At 41.6% G+C, this 7,255-nt stretch overlaps 1 pseudogene; it reads left to right on the top strand.

Moving 5' to 3' along the window:
* The first annotated feature begins 551 nt into the window (after positions 1–551).
* Positions 552–624, top strand: LOC112443076 (uncharacterized; annotated as a pseudogene).
* The last annotated feature ends 6,631 nt before the right edge of the window (positions 625–7,255 follow it).

Below are 7,255 nucleotides of genomic sequence, written 5' to 3'. Positions count from 1 at the left end.
ACTTATTGGTGGTGGTGGTGGTTTAGTCTCTCAGTCGTGTCCAACTTTTGCGACCCCATGGACTATAGCCCGCCAGACTCCTCTGTTCATGGGATTCTCCAGGCAAGAATACTGGAGTGGGTTGCCATTTCCTTCTCCAGGGGATCTTCCTGACCCAGGAATCGAACACAGGTCTCCTGCATTGCAGGCAGATTCTTTACCAACTGAGCTATTAGACCTGACCCAAACCAAGTGTTGGTGATGATATAGAGGAACTGGAGTTTTCATATAATACTAATGGGAATCTAAATGATAAGGCCACTTTGGAAAGTAGTTTGGTAGCTTCTTTAAAAAAAACAACAACAGCACACAAACATGACTGTATGTTCCATTCATTCTACTACTAGGCACTTAGCCAGTAAAAAGAAAAAGATGTGTCTATACATAGACTTTACAACTTTACTTGTAATCATGAAACGCTGGAAACATCCCAAAAGTTCAACAAGGGATTGGACAAACTGGCATTTCCCTACCACAGGAAACCACTCAGTATTTGAAAGGAATAAACCCCAGTGCTTGCTTCAGCAGCACATGTACTAAAACTGGAATGTTGCAAAGAAGATTAGCATGGCCCCTGCACAAGGAGATGGCTTCCCCGGTGGCACTAGTGGTAAAGAACCCAGCTGCCAATGCAGGGGACATCAGAGACTTGGGTTGGATCCTTGGGTGGGACTCTGCTTTTTATTTTTACTCTCTCTTCATCTCTCTTTTTAACTGGCTGCACCAGGCAGCTTCTGGGATCTTATTTCCCTGAACAAGGATTGAACCTGGGCCCTTGGTGGTGAATGTGCAGAGTCCTAATCTAGTCCCATGGACAGAGGAGGAGCCTACAGTCCATTGAGTTGCAAAGACCTGGACACGACTGTAGCACCTTAGCATACACGCTGAGCAAGGATGACAAAAAAAGGGGAATAAACCCTAAAATCTGGATGAATCTCAACGTAATTATGCTGAATGAAAGAAGCCAGACAACAGAGAGTACATATTGTATGGTTTCATTTACAGAAACTTTTGGAAAATGCAAAGTAATCTGTAGTGACATACAGCAGATCAGTAGTTGCCTGGGGACAGGTGACTTGGGAGATACAGTAAACAAGGATTACAGAAATTGCTGCTGCTGCTGCTAAGTCGCTTCAGTCGTGTCCGACTCTGTGCGACCCCATAGACGGCAGCCCACCAGGCTCCCCCGTCTCTGGGATTCTCCAGGCAAGAACACTGGAGTGGGTTGCCATTTCCTTCCCCAATGCATGAAAGTGAAAAATGAAAGTGAAGTTTGCTCAGTCGTGTCCAACCCTCAGTGACCCCATGGACTGCAGCCTTTCAGGCTCCTCCATCCATGGGATTTTCCAGGCAAGAGTACTGGAGTGAGGGTGCCATTGCCTTCTCTGTACAGAAATTGGACTATAGAAATGGCACTATAGTCCATCCAGTATTTCAAGTCTCAAACCTAAGAGTTATTAGTGATTCCTCCATCTTCCTCACCTCTTGCACCCAGGGATTACCAAGAGATATGAAGAAACTTGGGGGTGATGAATGAATATATTGATTGTGGTGATGGTTTCACAGGTGCGTATATTTGTTAAACTTATAAACGTAGACACTTAAAGTACATGCAGGTTTGTTGTTAAGATTTTTTTTGATCATGCTGGCTGCTGACTAGAGAATGAATTATAGGAGGAGGCAAGAAAGAGTGCAGGAAGGCAAGTTGGGAGAATATTGTAGTAGCCAAAGTGAGAGATGATGGTGGCAACAGATACAGAGAAAAGGAGCAGAGATTCAGAATACATTTAATGGATAGAGTATAAAGGATTTGATAATGGGCTGGGTGCAAGAGGTGAGGAACATGGGGGAATCACGAATAACTCTTAAGTTCGAGACTTGAAAAATTGGATGGACTATAGTGCCATTTCTAGAGGATGAAAAAGACTAAAAGTAAAAACAGTTTGGCAGGGGATATGGAGAATCAAGTTTTGTCAAGAACATGTGTTCTCTGAAATTCCATCTGTGGACCAAACTGCCTCAGGAAATGCCTGATGCCTGCATTAAAAATGCTGGTTCCATGACCCCACCACAGACCTACTGAATCAGAATTTCTGAGGAATTGTGATTTAAAAAAAATGTATTTATTTGGTTATGCCAGGTCTTAGTTGCAGCATGCAAGATCTTCAGTCTTCTTTATGGCATAAAGGATCTTTAGTTGTGGCATTCGAACTCTTAGTTGCAGCATCTGGGATCTAGTTCCCTGACCAGGGATCCAACCCAAGCCAGGGAAATCCCAGTAACATACACTTTTAATCAAAATTTAAAACTCTCATGCTTCAAAGGGCACTATAAACAAAATTAGGAAATAATTCATAATGGGAGAAAATATTTGCAAATCATGTATCTGCTAAGGGATGTGTTATCAGAGTGTATGACAAACCCTTATTACTCAATATAAAAAGACAAATAATCCTATTTTTAAATGGGCAAATGATCTCAGTAGACATTTTCCCCAAAGCAGATATACAAATCATCAATAAGTACATGAAAAGACACTCAACATTATTAGTCATTGGGGAAATGCAACTAACTCAATGAGATATTCTTGGTGTTGTTCACTTAGTCCTGTCTGACTCTTTGTGACCCTATGGATTGCAGCATGCCAGGCTTCCCTGTCCTTCATCAACTCCTGGAGCTTGCTCAAATTCATATCTGTCGAGTTGGTGATACCATCCAACCATCTCCTCCTCTGTTGTCCCCTTCTTCTTCTGCCCTCAATCTTTCCCAGCATCAGGGTCTTTTCAAATGAGTCAGCTCTTTGCATCAGGTGGCCAAAGTATTGGAGTTTCAGCTTCAGTATCAGTGCTTCCAATGAATCAGTCCAATCCAAGGGTTGATTTCCTTTAGGATTGACTGGTTTAGGATTCCCTCCTTGCCCTCCAAGGGACTCTCAAGAGTTTTCTACAACACCACAGTTTGAAGGCATTAATAAAAAAGGTGCTCAGCCTTTTTTATTGTCCACCTCTCACATCCACACATGACTACTGGAAAAACCATAGCTTTGCCTCTATGGACCTTTGTAAGCAATTATTAGTCATTGGAGAAATACAAGTTAAAATCTCAATGAGATATTCTACATACCCAAAATGGCTGCACCATTTTATATCCTCTTATAAATTGCTAATGAAAATATAAAATGGTATAACCTTCTTGGAAAATACAATTTGCCAATTCCTCAGAAACTTAGAGTTACCATATGAGCAAGCAATTTCACTGCTAGGTATATGCCCAGAACAACTGAAAACCTACATTCACACAAAAACTTGTACATGAGTGTCATAACAACTTTATTCATAATAGCCAAAAGTGGAAAGAGCCTAAATGCTCATCAACTGATGTATAGAGAAACAGAATGTAGTATCCACACAATGGAATATTATTCAGTCATAAAAGAAAGAAGTACTGATATATGCTGCAACATGAACTTTGAAAACATTATGCTACATGAAGGAAACCAGTCACAAAAAACTTCCTATGATTCCATTTGTATGAAAGGTCCGTTAGCAACTTTCAAATATGCAATATGGTATTAATTAAAGCCATCATGCATGATTTATGGTGACTTACATCACTATGATTTATTTATTTTATATCTTGAAGTTTGTATTGTTTGACTTCTTCACCCGTTGTGCTAACACCCTACTTGCTGCCTCTGGCAACCACCTATCTGTTCCATGAGTTTGACTTTTTTTTTTTTTAGGTTTCACATATAAATAAGATCATATGGTATTTATCTTTCCGTCTGACTTATTTCACATAGCAAATGCCCTCAAGCCCCATGTTATCACAGATGACAAAATCTTTTTTAATGGCTGGATAATATTCCAGTGTATATATACACCACATTTTCTGTACCTGTTCATCCATTGATGACACTATGGTTGTTTCCATACCTTGGCTATTGTAAATAGTGCTGCAACGAACATGTGGGTACATATATCTTTTCAAGTTAGTGTTTTTAATTTTCTTTAGATACATACCTAGAAGTAGAATTTCTGCATTATATGGCAGTTTTATTCTTAATTTTTTGAGGAATCTCCATACTGTTTTCCACAGTGGCACCACTGTTTACTTGAATCCTACCCTCTAAATTGGTGAAATATATGGGCACCCCACTCCAGTATTCTTGCCTGGAAAATCCCATGGATGGAGGAGCCTGGTAGGCTCCAGTCCATGGGGTTGCCAAGAGTCGGGCACGACTGAGCGACTTCACTTTCACTTTTCACTTTCATGCATTGGAGAAGGAAATGGCAACCCACTCCAGTGTTCTTGCCTAGAGAATCCCAGGGACAGAGGAGCCTGGTGGGCTGCTGTCTATGGGGTCGCACAGAGTCGGACCTGACTGAAGCGACTTAGCAGTAGCAGCAGCATAGGATGTGAATTATATCTTAATAAAGATGTTATTAAAAACTAGAAAAGCACTCACACACACAGAGAAGGCCTGTTTCTATAGAATATCTTAAGTGGATTGGTTCATGCAATAAGTTTAGACAGGTCATGCTAGAGCAGAGTAAAGAGGAGAGTTAATGAGTTCCCACAGCGTTTACAGCATTGTTACTGGCCCTGTTTTACAGGTGAGGAAACTGAGCTCTACAGAAATTTATGGTCATATAGCTAGTACGGGTCAGAAATCAGATTCTGTGGGGCCCTTCAGTTCAGTTCAGTCGCTCAGTTGTGTCCAACTCTTTGCGACCCCATGAATCGCAGCACGCTAGTTCTCCCTGTCCATCACCAATTCCCGGAGTTCACTCAAACTCACGTCCATCAAGTCGGTGATGCCATCCAGCCATCTCATCCTCTGTCATCCCCTTCTCCTCCTGCCCCCAATCACTCCCAGCGTCAGAGTCTTTTGCAATGATTCAACTCTTTGCATGAGGTGGCCAAAGTACTGGAGTTTCAGCTTTAGCCTCATTCCTTCCAAAGAACACCCAAGACCGATCTCCTTCAGAATGGACTGGCTGGATCTCCTTGCAGTCCAAGGGACTCTCAAGAGTCTTCTCCAACACCACAGCTCAAAAGCATCAATTCCTCGGCGCTCAGCTTTCTTCACAGTCCAACTCTCACATCTATACATGACCACTGGAAAAACCATAGCCTTGACTAGACGGACCTTTGTTGGCAAAGTAATGTCTCTGCTTTTGAATATGCTATCTAGGTTGGTCATAACTTTCCTTCCAAGGAGTAAGCGTCTTTTAATTTCATGGCTGCAATCACCATCCGCAGTGATTTTAGAGCCCCCCCAAATAAAGTCTGACACTGTTTCCACTGTTTCTCCATCTATTTGCCATGAAGTGATGGGACCAGATGCCATGATCTTCGTTTTCTGAATGTTGAGCTTTAAGCCAACTTTTTCACTCTCCTCTTTCACTTTCATCAAGAGGCTTTTTAGTTCCTCTTCACTTTCTGCCATAAGGGTGGTGTCATCTGCATATCTGAGGTTCTTGATATTTCTCCCAGCAATCTTGATTCCAGCTTGTGTTTCTTCCAGCCCAGCATTTCTCATGATGTACTCTGCATAGAAGTTAAATAAGCAGGGTGACAATATACAGCCTTGACATACTCCTTTTCCTATTTGGAACCAGTCTATTGTTCCATGTCCAGTTCTAACTGTTGCTTCCTGACCTGCATATCGGTTTCTCAAGAGGCAGGTCAGGTGGTCTGGTATTCCCATCTCTTTCAGAATTTTCCACAGTTTATTGTGATCCACACAGTCAAAGGCTTTGGCATAGTCAATAAAGTTGAAATAGATGTTTTTCTGGAACTCTCTTGCTTTTTCGATGATCCAGCCGTTAGCAGCCCTATTACTATCTCCTGAGAATCTGTGTCTCTGTTTTAAGATAAAAGCAAGGTGGAGAACATCCACAGCTAAGGATTTCTCAATGGCATTGCTCTCTCCTCTCAGCTGCCAAATCCTCGGTGCTCCTTGGGCTTCCTTGATAACTCAGTTGGTAAAGAATCCGCCTGCAATGCAGGACACCCCAGCTCGATTCCTGGGGTGGGAAGATCTGCTGGAGAAGGGATAGCCTACCCACTCCAGTATTCTTGGGCTTCCTTTGCAGCTCAGCTGGTAAAGAATCTGCCTGCAATGTGGGAGACCTGGGTTCAATCCCTGGGTTGGGAATATCCTCTGGAGGAGGGGAAGGCTACCCACTCCAGTATTCTGACCTGGAGAATTCCATGGACTCTATGGTGCATGGGGCTGCAGAGTCCAACAGGACTTGGTTTCTTGGTTTAGACCAAAATTTAGGACAAAGCAATCCCTTTGAAGCTATCAGTATGCAGCTTCTTTCCTTCCAGAAAGTGATGAAGTGATGTCTGTCTGGCTATGCGAATACTTAGCTGAGGATGATCAAATAGAAGACTTTATGACACAGTACCTGAATATCAGAGCACCCTCTGAAAACTCATAAAGATATCACTTGTATATAAGCTCTTTGAATGTTCATGAGTAGCTAGGACAACACTCATTTGTCAGTCAGTATAAATTTAATATAGCAGACTTCTATTTTTCACAAGGCACTTTGTTTTCATGTATGCAAAGGGTTTCATTTGTTTATTGGACATTCGTTTTAATCTGATTGTCAAATGAATACAAGGACTGAAACCTTTGCCTCCATTTTGGACTGTTTCTGTGAGCTACATTCCCATCCTGAGTCAAAGGGTATGAACATTTTTAAGTCTCTTGATCTGCAATCCAAATTGCTTTGCAAAAAGACTGAACCAATTTACACTCCCACCAGCAGTGTATGAAAATATATTTAAATGCAAATTCCAAGCGGCATAGAGCCACTTTCCTAGGTATTTTACTTGAAAATTTTTCTTTAATGCTAAGCAAAAGCTGACCCAGGACGTTAAAAAAAGAAATCTGATTATAAAAATGGAGCAGATAGTTAAAACAGCTCTTAGGCAGAAGTAAGCTTTAGAAAGACCCAAGCCAGGTGATAAAAAATTTTAAGGCATCCTGGCAAAAAGCACAATTCTAAAGGGACCATTAACAATTTGGCTTCAGACTGGAAGAGCAGCGGCCAAGAATGTCGGGCGTGGTCAGTGTACCAAATTCTAGTTTAGAAAAAGCGGGGTATTTTACTTATTTATATTTCAATTTGTTCTAAGGACGATTTAGAACCCTTAAAGGCAGGATCTTGAGAAGTAGCATTGTGTCTGAATAATCGAG

Source organism: Bos taurus, chromosome 20 (assembly GCF_002263795.3).
Source record: "Bos taurus isolate L1 Dominette 01449 registration number 42190680 breed Hereford chromosome 20, ARS-UCD2.0, whole genome shotgun sequence".
NCBI classification, from domain to species: domain Eukaryota; kingdom Metazoa; phylum Chordata; class Mammalia; order Artiodactyla; family Bovidae; genus Bos; species Bos taurus.
This window is presented reverse-complemented; position numbering and strand designations above follow the sequence as displayed.